General features: G+C 43.1%; 1 protein-coding gene across 1 annotated transcript in view; it reads left to right on the plus strand.

The window, feature by feature from the left end:
- The first annotated feature begins 1,240 nt into the window (after positions 1 to 1,240).
- cbfa2t2 (CBFA2/RUNX1 partner transcriptional co-repressor 2) overlaps positions 1,241 to 11,105 on the plus strand; it is a 22,589-nt gene continuing 12,724 nt past the window's right edge. Inside the window, exon 1 of the mRNA XM_020617188.1 lies at positions 1,241 to 1,652. The gene's annotated coding sequence lies outside the window, so the exon portion shown is untranslated. The remainder of the gene's footprint in view (positions 1,653 to 11,105) is intronic.

Raw genomic sequence — 11,105 nt, forward strand, 5'->3', positions numbered from 1 at the left:
TTAAGTGAAAGGTGACAGAAGACTCTAATGAGTGTGCTCACTCATCTGCCACCTGCCAGTCATTACAGCTGGGTGCAAATGCATGTTCGCCATTGTCCAGTAGTGTCAGTTGCAATTTGTGTGTGCTATAATAGCAGTGGGTTGCAGCTTCAGATGCTAGGCCTTCCTCATTTCTTCATCTATCCACCCCCTCCCTCTCTTGCTCTCTCATAGCCACCTGGCCTGCCTCTGAGCCTGCTGGCTGACCAGATGCACCCTGAATAGAGCAGGCCAAAAGGAGAGAGGAGGGGAGAAAGAGGTTATTATGGACAATTATTCAGTCAAATGTAGTTTTTGACAATCTCTGGCATTAAAATAACCCACAATAACCATTTTGTCATCACATACAATCAGTAAGTTATCATATCAGTGTGGATTTCACCTGTGTTCACCAAGGCCAGAAAAAAAAAACGTGCCCATTTTGATTGCATTACACCTTAAGTTATTCAGAGCTGTTACATGATAGCAAGAAAAGGGGCAACACCTTCTCCTAATGAATTGTTTGTGCAACATTTGCTTGTTTGTTTACATGTTGAAGTCACACGTTGCTCATGTTCTCTCAATTGTCAGTTGTCTAATTAAAGTCAGATTAATGTCGTATTTACTCCAGCCTTAGCTCCGTGTGCTTTCTAGAAGTAAAGTGATTGGGAGAATAATAGGTAGGAGTGAATAAAGTGCACCGGCTGCCCAGTCTCAGCCAGGCTCCATTATCTTACCCTGCATTGTCTCTACAGTACCACTTGTGCATGAGGCCAGGCATAAATCAGACAGCGATTTAAGTTTAACTCAGTGAAGATGGAGCACTGAGGACAAGAGAGTAGAAGAGGAGAGATGAATAACTCATTCATGCTACTGAAGAGTCCCCCGATGGGTTGACTGGCGAGAAAGGGCTGAGTCTGCTGCATTAAGGAGCTGAGACAAAAGAGGACATCATTGAAAGAGGCTAGAAGGGGGTGGTTAGTATAAAAAGATTTTAAAAGGAGATCCCCACTTCTCTTTAAAGGGGAGAGGCGGAGGGGGTAGGGTTGCAAAGAACCTCCGCCATCAAGCCCCCCCCATGGGGTAATGGTTGGGGAGGGGGGCTCGGGGGATGGGGACTGTGACGTTGTCAGAGCAAACAGAGGGGAGAACAGTGTGTGGGAAAACAGGGGAGGAGCTAGAGCCAAAAGAGAGAGATTGAAAAAGTGGGAGGCTCAGAGCTTGAGAGAGCGAGCATGAGAGAGGATGCAAATTCAGTGAGAGAAAGGGAGAGTTAAAGACATAAGTACAACAGTGGAGGCAGATTAAGTGAAAGAGATCGCAAGGGAAATTTAGAGAGCTTCACAAAAGAAAGAGGAACAGCGAAGACAAAGAAAGTAAGAAAGCAAGAGAGAGCGTGTAGTGCAACATTGCGCTGGTCTGCTTGGTTATCTGTCTCCATCTGGGTGCCATCTGTGTCTCTGGCTCTGGCCTTCGCCACACTGGAGCTCACATATGTGAGAATGCAAACACATGCCTGACATATGAAGGCGTGGAGTCACAGAAAGACAAAAAGGAAAGGATACGAAAGAAAAACCGCTCCACTGCAGCTGACTTTCTCAAAGGACTGAAGAGTGGACTCTACTAGAGTGGAGGTAGGAGCTAAGAGTGGGGATTTCAGTCTGGAAGTTCTGTTTGTATCCCTCTGAAGCTAATAGTGTTCATTTATCTCAAATTTTCAATGAGCGAGTGTGTCTGCGCTTGCAAACAGTGTGACTATGTGTATAGTGTATGTGTGTGTGTTCCATCCTAAATCCCAGAGCTGTTTTGTATTGTACAGATGGTGGCTCATCCATTCCTCTTTATCTCTTCATCCTTGTCTAATGATGTAGGAGGAAAGCAGAGATGTCTGCCTGTTTCCTTGCCTGTGCACAGAAAACCTGGGTCGCCATATGGACAAAATGCAGATTTTTGTAGAAATTACCATATATGCACTGATGTCAGACTGTTGTTAAAGTTTAGGAGTATATTACCACTTTCTTGTGCGTTATTGAGAAGTAGTTTGCTTTCTAGGAAGAATTTCCCAGAGCAACTGCACCTCAACATTTAAATACTCTGGAAAGTTTTCATGTTTGGCTTCATGTGGGAATATTAGTCGCAGGAGTTTACTTTCTGTATAAGCTCTAACAAGTTAACATTTCCAGGTGAAAAGACATTTCAAAAAGACTTGCCACAATTTTATTGAGAACAAAAACAGCAACATTCTCTGATCTAGTATCCAAAACATGGAGCCTCTTGTTATTTCTTTATTTCTCTGCTTGCCCCAATCTTCTAATTTGCTTCCACTTTTGGCAAGCAGGAGAAGAGGTTCATCTACCTGGAACGGTTATGATACATGGGAGGAGACTTATACCTTTTGGCACAAAGTGGGGACCTATATAAACAGAAAGCGCAACCTTAACTGTATATATAAATTCAGCAGTATGATTGGCTCCATGTGTGAAAGGGGCTTATCTCTCTCAGCTGCGATTTATTCAGTAATCAGTTTTCCACATGGCAAGCAGAGCAGAAGAAACTAGGTAAAGAAGATGTGCATCTGTTGTACAGTATCCCATATGGGAAGAGGAGGGAAACTGCTGTGTCTCTTTCCTGCTTGTACCAACAACATGTTACACAACACTGACATCACTGGGTATGTAAATCTCAGCAGAGCACAAATGTCACATTACTATACTGGATATTGCCTTTACAAGTGACTCGAGTTAAAATGTTGGAACGCTTTGTTTTGATAAGTTACCCATCTACCTTGAAGGAGAAATTGTGTTTGCTTTTCTGGGGGATAACATGGAGAGAGGTGGAGGTGTGTGAGGGGGCGGCAGACAGAGAAAAGGCAGGGAGACCTGGCTAGTGTCACACCAGGCCAGGCCACTTCATCAGGGGAGATAGGAGCGACTGTCGGCTGCACAGTCTCACAGACCCCTGTCTGGACTGCTGGAGACTGTCATACTCCTGAGAGCAGACACTGTTCTGTATCTGTGTGTGTATCAGTGTGTGGGTTTATATATGTGCTTGTGCAACAATCAAGGATGTGCTGTTTCAGTTTATTTTATTCCGAAATGTTATTTTACCTCCATTCATTCCTGACGGGCAGTTGCTATTTTTTGTCTTGGCTTTAACGTTTTCCATCATATACATGTAAGTATATGGTTGTGTCTAAGGAAATGGGTGCATGTGTGTACCAGGTGTCTTGTAGACATTGTGTCTACTGAAGTACAAGGTTGCTTGTCTCATAACTTTCTGTAGCTTTTTCTTTTCTTTCTGACCTCAGTCCCAGCTGTGAGTTCTCTACTGGAAGTGTAGTAATAAATAGACAAACAGACCACCGTGACCCTCGCTCACCACACTATTATCTGGAGAATTCATCCACAGAAGACCTACTTTTTGTAGGCACACATACACACAGAATAGAGTAGCTGATGCAGGAAGTGCTTTATTAGTTTCAGTGGCAAGGACTGTGATATCTGGCCTCAGGGGTTCAGTGAGAGGCTGTGTGTTTGAATGTGTGTGCTCACTAATGTGTTTGTGTGTGCGTAGACATGAAAGACTTGGGTCATTTACGCAACAGAAACCACTCAGTCACTAGAAGTAGCACTCTGAAAGATTATTTCATCACAGGGATCGTCTCCTGACTGGCTGTGTGTGTGTGTGTGTGGCGTGCAGATTTAGATCTCTGTCAATGAGAATCTAACCACCTGCATTCCCCCCTCTCCTAACACAACTCCTTTGACATTGCATGGGGACCCTTGTCCATGTGCTAAGTGCATGAGTCAGAGGTCTCCTGCAACCGTCTACTCACCCTCTACTGGCCAGAGAGACACACTCAGTGACCCAAGACAAAATCTTAATTTACTAGGCTGGTGTGGTTTGACGGTGAAGAGCATCGGCTGTAAAATGACTTCAACTGAATCAGTTCAAGTTCTGAATTGAGATTAATTGGCTACATAAATAAAGAAATAATAAATGACATAAAATCTAATGGGTATTTACTATATAGCACTGAGGGACACCGAGATGAAAATATGAGAAAATAATTAAAAGCTTAAAATGAGCATCAAAAGTTGCATAAACCTTTTTTTAACCAAATGAGTCTTCCAATAGCTTCCAATAAATAACTGAGCCTACTCATCAGGCAGGCACAGATCAACACTAGCAGCTCACTGATGTTGCTCTTCTGACTACTGTTTTATGTGTATTTACTGTTTTTAGGGTTGATGAGAATGGTGAGACATAATCTACAGTCTACTGGTCAGGGAATACAATATTTAGCTAAAAACAAGTAGAGCTGCAGTATGTTGATTCTCAGTCTGTTCCACAGTACTAGCTGCTCTTTGACAATATACTGAGTTATTTCAGTGTCAGTATGACAGTTATTGTGTAAGACAGCCTTTAAGATAAACTTTCCAATACGTAACTAAGAATGCACAGACAGATGGAAAAGACACCTACATTTTGTGGACTACATCTAAGAGACAGGATGCATTTAAACTGGTATAACGTTCCTGGAAAGGTTGTAATTTTCCAATGCAACACCCTAAAGGAAAGAACTGATACTCAAGAGAACTTGCAAGAGCTAAAAAAGCTGAATGTGTGTAGGTGTGTGTGTGGACAAGAACTGGGTGTTGCTGTTCTCTTCATGAATTGTCTTTCTTAGTCATTATTTTCTCTTCTTCCCTCTGTCTCCTTATGAGAAAGTGCTGGCAAAAAGTGTATTTTCACACACAAACTAACTCACTCTTTGCTGTTATCATTTGCTTTGCTGAGACAAATATTTTAGTATACACACACACACACACACACACACACACATCCATTTCACCATCAGGAAGCCTCGCTCATAAGCAAAACAACAACAACAAAAACACTGTGTTCTTAAACATATGTGCCTACACACTCCTTCACAGCTATCTCATTCTCTTGTTTTGAGCACAGCTGGCCTTTTTGTTTTACTTATCTGTCTCTTTCAGCAGCTGTGGAGCTCTGGTTTTTATACAGCTGGGGCTGAGCTTGCCCACAGCTCTGCTTACGGACTCTGCGAACAATTCCCTCTGCTCTTCTTTAATTCACCGCATCCTCAAATCCTGAGGGTAACAGATTAGTCTTCTGGATAGAATGGTTGGCGAAAAGATAATGTCTTTGTTTTACCACAGTGCAGTCAGAATTGATGCTGGTTTATCCCAGGCCTCGATATGACTCACTTTCAATGAGCTGCACAATGTCTTTGGTTGACAATATGTTTTTGAACCAAACTACCTGCCTATTTACGATAAGTTACCCTGGAAAACTCTAAGTATAATACCTAAAAGTACAATAAAGACTTTGGGATATATCTAAACACAAAGCCTGCTTAGTCATTGCTCCCAGACTCTGGGTCTGTCTCAAGAAAGGCCGTGTAAATGTCTTCAGTATGGTTCATGTTGATAACATCTGGTTGGACGTGCGCCCAGGCCATTTGGCTGTTTAGACCTTTGACACCTGGTGTGAAACAGGCCAGTCTTAACGTTCACTTTTTCTCATGTACAGGGCTTTTAATTTGTTTTATGGACTACTGAAAATGTAGTTCAGAGTGTATCTGCATATATACCTATGTCACCTCTGATACACAGTAGAGGAAAAACAGTGTTTTTTCTCCATGCAGTTTAAGTTGAATGCCTGTGTTTATGATGTATAGAAGCCAAGTCTTAACTCTCTGGGCAGAAACAGTGATATATATCTTTGCTGTGTGTCAGGGGATCTCTGTAAGTCATTTCTGCCATTATATGATTTTTTCACCCTGATATGAAACATGCAGGGGTAAAAAGAAGGACAAGAATACTTACTTTTTGGGTGGAGTGGGGGGGGGGCAGTCCTCCATAAATGTTGATTGTTTTTCACTTGGTGCTTTTCACTTTAAGTTATCATGAGGCTCATGATGATTGATAGGCAGACTAACCAATTAGTTACGGAGAGGTGAGAAGGCTTGTAACCAGATAGGCAGATAATCTACTGGCCTCAGAGAAGGGGGAGCTGCCGTGAGAGGGTGAGTGACATGGCTTTTGTGGTTTGAGGTCATGATTGACAGATGTGCATTGCATCTATTATGTCATAGCTCTTATTTGGTTGGGTGTGTGCCTCAGGCAGGCCATTTCACAGGTGTGGGTGTGTTACTTCACTGATAAGTGTCCTGAGTCCGCTCGACCAATGACAAACCCAACACCTGGCAAATGGGGCTAACACACACACACACACGCAATGACACACTTCCAGTTCTCACCCCGTGGCCCAACTGCATGTGATACAGACATGAGTCTGTGTTTGAAGTTTGTGCCACTGAATAACACACCTTCAGTGACAAATGAGCCTGTAACAGCAAATACGCATAAGTGTTTGAGTCCATGTCAAATACATACTATTTACTACATTTATTCAGTTGGGTTTTCCCATTCCTTCTAATTTTTGGGGGGATATAAAACCTGTATAATCATGAATTTGACTACTGGATCTAGAAGAAATAATGCCAGTAACAGAGTTGGAAACTGGGCTGTGTCAATGTTCATTTTAATGGTATCTTGCACTGATTCAACTGTGACAGTTTAACCAACATCCAGTCCTGGGAAGTGCTTTGAATGTTTGTCTTTTAAAGATGTCTTTTCATAAAATTAAACAAAACTTTTCCTCCCACTTTGTTCCTCTATAATAAGCAGTCACTAAGTTTCCGTCCTTGCCGATACAGAGATAGGAATTTCCCAACTCCAAAATTGCAACAGCAGTGAAATATGCTAATATGAGTTATCTCTGACTGGAGTGTTTTGTTGTGTTTATAAGGTAACCAACTTCAGATTCCATCTAGTCACTTGTCTCCCTGTGGTCTGACTTCATGTACACGTGGACACTGTCTGTATTCACTGTCCAACCTCTGCCAAACCTCCTCTGCTTCCAGCATCGCATCACTGTGCCTTCTTTTACTGCTCATTTTTAGTTTTTATGGAAGATGTCTGTCTGTCTGTCTCTCTGTTCCCTGTTTTGTTTTCTTCCTTGCACCGCCACTAAGTACATTTCCATCCCCAAGTCCCTCTTTTCACTATGTGGCATGGTGGATTACAGCACTGTTTTTGCAATTATCTCACTGAATGACAAGGTTTTGCGAGAGCTTCTCTCACCACGCATATGTGCTTCTTCACATGTGTGTATGGAAGTCACATGCATGTTTTCTGTTCCTTCACATGAGAGAACCCCTATTTCTCTTTGTCTCCCTTTCCCCCACTTTTCTCCCCCTTACTATGTGTACATCTTTGTTTTGCTGCCCCCTGACTGTCAACCTTGCCATCTCCCCATGTCTCCCCTCCGTAGGCAGTGAGGAGCAGAGTGTTGACATTGGGCTTTGTCCAAATATGTAGTCTGTGGGGCTGGAAGGTGGTAATGACAGCCAAGAAAAACAGCCTGGCTCTGAGTCTGACAACCAGGCTTGTCTCTCTGATGAAACTAAATGAAAACAGTATTTTCTATCCTTATCATTTCCTCCCTCCCATCCTCCATCCTTCTCTCCCTCCTTGTATCCCTCTCTCTCCGCCTCTGATGCCTCTCTAATTTGCAGTTCCTTATTCAGTCAGTGCTCGCTTAACACTCTGGGACTGGCTGTAAGGGTGTTACTATGATAATACATAGGCAACTTTCTGACCACAGCGCCTATGACATATATTTAGCTGTAAGCAGAGATGTATTCATTTTCATGAAGCCAAGTGGCGCTGCATGCATACGCGCCACCATCACAGGTAACTTGGGGGTTCACTGTCGTGCCCAAGGACACTTTGACTTGTGGACTGCAGGCACTGAGATTTGAACCTTCAACCTTCTGTTATGGGAGACAACTGCTCTACCCACCACACCACTGTCACCCCATTGCATAGCTTGTGGTTATATTGTAAACCAGTATATTGTAAACTATATTGTTAAAAGTGCCTGGACTACTTAAGTGGATGCAATTGTATCATGGAGGTAATGGCTTGAGGAGGTGTCAATCCCAGGAGAGCAATAATATAAATTAAGCTGATTGAAATAAGTAGATTTAACACGTGTCTAATGATTCTAAGAAACTTGACACCACCCTCTCTCTAAAATACTTAAGTCCTTGAACCTGTTGTCTAGTTGTGAGGTTAAAACAACAGCCTGACACTGAGAGAGACCATACACTGCTGAATTATAAGTGGATGTGGTTGTGAGGATTGGTGCATGCACTCTAGTCTTTGCAGTGTGTGTGTGTGTGTGTGTATGTGTGTGTGGATAAAGGTCAGGAGGGAGCGCAGGATAGAGGAACAGATGTGCGCTGTATTGTGATGGTGTGCATGGACGGATGGGGACCAGGTGCAGCCTTTGTGTCCCTGGCATTTAAGTCCACTCACTCACATTCAGTTGCCTCGTGCCTCCCCTCCACTCCACTCCCCTCCCCACATCTCCCTCCTCCTTCCTCCTCTCCTTGGAGGGAAGGCAAAGTGCGTTTGTGTGTGTATGTGGAGGAGGGGGCTGCCTTGGCTTAGTGGAAGAGCCCCCTCCCCTTCTCCCTCACAGGTGACTGTTGGAGGTCCCAGCTGGCCAGCTCTTGGCCGATTAGTTCCATATGGTATAGGAGGAGGAGGAGGAGGAGGAGAAGTGCCCATCACTTGCATGGGTGCTAAGGGGGCTGTTGGCTTGCCCCGTGTTTGCCATGCGCTTCAAGAAAAGTCCTATTTGTTACACTTTTTCATTTGACATATCACTATCATCACTTCCTGTATATCTGTGGATAATTTTAAAGTTATCTCAACACTCAGCTAAGCACGCCCTATCCTTATCTTCTTGTGTAAGTCTTGGATTTTAAAGAATAAGTGAGCTGACCTCACACAGTTGTAGCATTTCACATGCTGTGAATTGTCTTTTTACACACTGATAAATTAGTCAGGCCTGCCTTACATCTCCTCTCACCTCATCTACAATGACAAGACAGTGATAGCAGCATGACACAGCTACACACACAAAGCGACATCACAATACACTTTTGCACACATGTGCCTAATGACTCACAGCTGCCTAAGCTTTCACAGAGAGTTTAAACTTCAGAGTTAAACCATGAGCTCAATAAACCTAACACTGAACACATTTATTCATACAGTACATCACATGGAGCCTAATTTATTCTGATTCAGTGGGTTGTCCATCCTTACTCACTGTGAGGACCTAAATGAATGCTCTCTGGATTATATTTGCCTCGTCATTTCCAATTTAATTAATTTAATGGATTGCTTTCAGTCGCAGTAGTGGCTCGGTGGTGTTTTTTTGCTCTCTCTCTCTCTTTGAGCCTCATTCTGTATCACCTGCAGAAGCAGAGGCAATTAAAGCAGAGTGAATGTTTTAATGCAGATGAGCGTCACCTGAAGCTGAACAAACAAGGAACACCTGGCTAGCAACAACAACAACCATCACCACAGATGCACATTACTTTTCCATCCCTGCAATAACAACTGTTGTGGAAGGCAAATAAGCCAGCCCAAGTAACTTACAAGACAATAAAACTTTATACGTGCATCAGTTTGAGAAGAGATGAGAGAAAATAGCAGGCAAAGAAGCAGCACAGAACGGTATGATCAGAATTCATCATTATTTTTGCTTGTATTAGCCAGAAATGTCAGAAGTGTTTTATACGATTGCTCTCTAAGCCAGTTTTATATTCAACACACACTGGTCTGCTCAGACTGTTATTCCCTTTGTTTTAAAGTGTTGTCTGTGCTTCGTGGCAGTTCCATGTGATCCTGTTGATGTGTGGTGAAGAGCCGTGTGCACCTTCTCTTTGTTCTATTAGAGCAACGATGACAGGTGGCATTTAGACCAAGACAAACACCCACATCCTCTTCTAAGCCAATATTCACCTGAGTTAACATTTGACCACTTTGTACACTGTGGTTTTGTGTGTGTGTGTGTGTGTGGCTGCTGTGACGGCTGCCTTTCCCAACAGTCCTGTGACTGTATATGGTGGACTCAGGTGCTCACAAGCCAAATGAAGTCATCCAGCTATGGGTGCTGTCTAATTGACAAACAGAGGCAATTCTCTCTAGGCTGTCAGCACTACAGGCACACACACCTGATGTCTCCTGTTTTGGCCATTACCTCTGGCAGGCTAACGACAGACCAATCCGTATCATAAGACTGTGAACACAGCTGCAACCTAATTTCCTAGTTTGATGCCTAAATGGATGCACAGTGTAACATACAGTCAGTTGGCAGCTTATTAAGTACACCTATTTATTTTAGAGAGGTGTTGATTCATCTGTTTGATCATTCTAGCTTGGTGTACTGCAATGCACAGAGATGAGTTTCTGTTATTTAGCCTATAATCTCACTGATGTAAATGCAGTAGACAAAATAAAAACACCTGTTGCCTGTACAATTTAGTGATCAAAAGCAGTTTCCTAATTCTCTAAACAGTAAAAAAAAAACATTGCCTGTGTACAGGTAGGATTTACTGTTGGACTGCTGTATTAGACTGCATTAGTTTTAGCTAGGTGTACCTAATAATCTGCCAACTGAGGGTTTGCAACATGCTTCTGTCTGTATTGCTATATAGTCTATATGGCCGGCCAGTCAGCCAAAAACAACAGGCCTGCAAGGGTGGCTTTTTAAAGCTTTACAAGGATGAGAGTCAATTTGGACACAAAACTACGGTTCACTGCCAGTGGAGAGCCGTTGTCGGTCAGCATGTCAACAAAGGACGTGTGAATGCATTTACATGCAACACTACCATAGAACAAGCTGAATGCCCAAATCTTAACTCTGTGTTTATATATACATTTGTTTACGTGATAACAATATTGATAGTGAGGCCATATGCCCTGTTGATTCTGTTATTGAGATGTCAGTCTAATTTCCTGGCCATACGGATTGAGTGTGCAGAGCTTTGGAACTGGTGTGTGTGTGTGTGTGTGTGCGCCGCAGGCTGCTTCCTTTGGTGCACTGGCAGTCCGTGTGTGTGGTGGGTATGACAGTCCAAATGTCTGCATAGATCCCTCTTTCCTGTCCCCTGTGTTGGTGAACAGGTGGAGCGA

This window comes from Monopterus albus, unplaced genomic scaffold, assembly GCF_001952655.1.
Source record: "Monopterus albus unplaced genomic scaffold, M_albus_1.0 scaffold1.1, whole genome shotgun sequence".
NCBI lineage: Eukaryota > Metazoa > Chordata > Actinopteri > Synbranchiformes > Synbranchidae > Monopterus > Monopterus albus.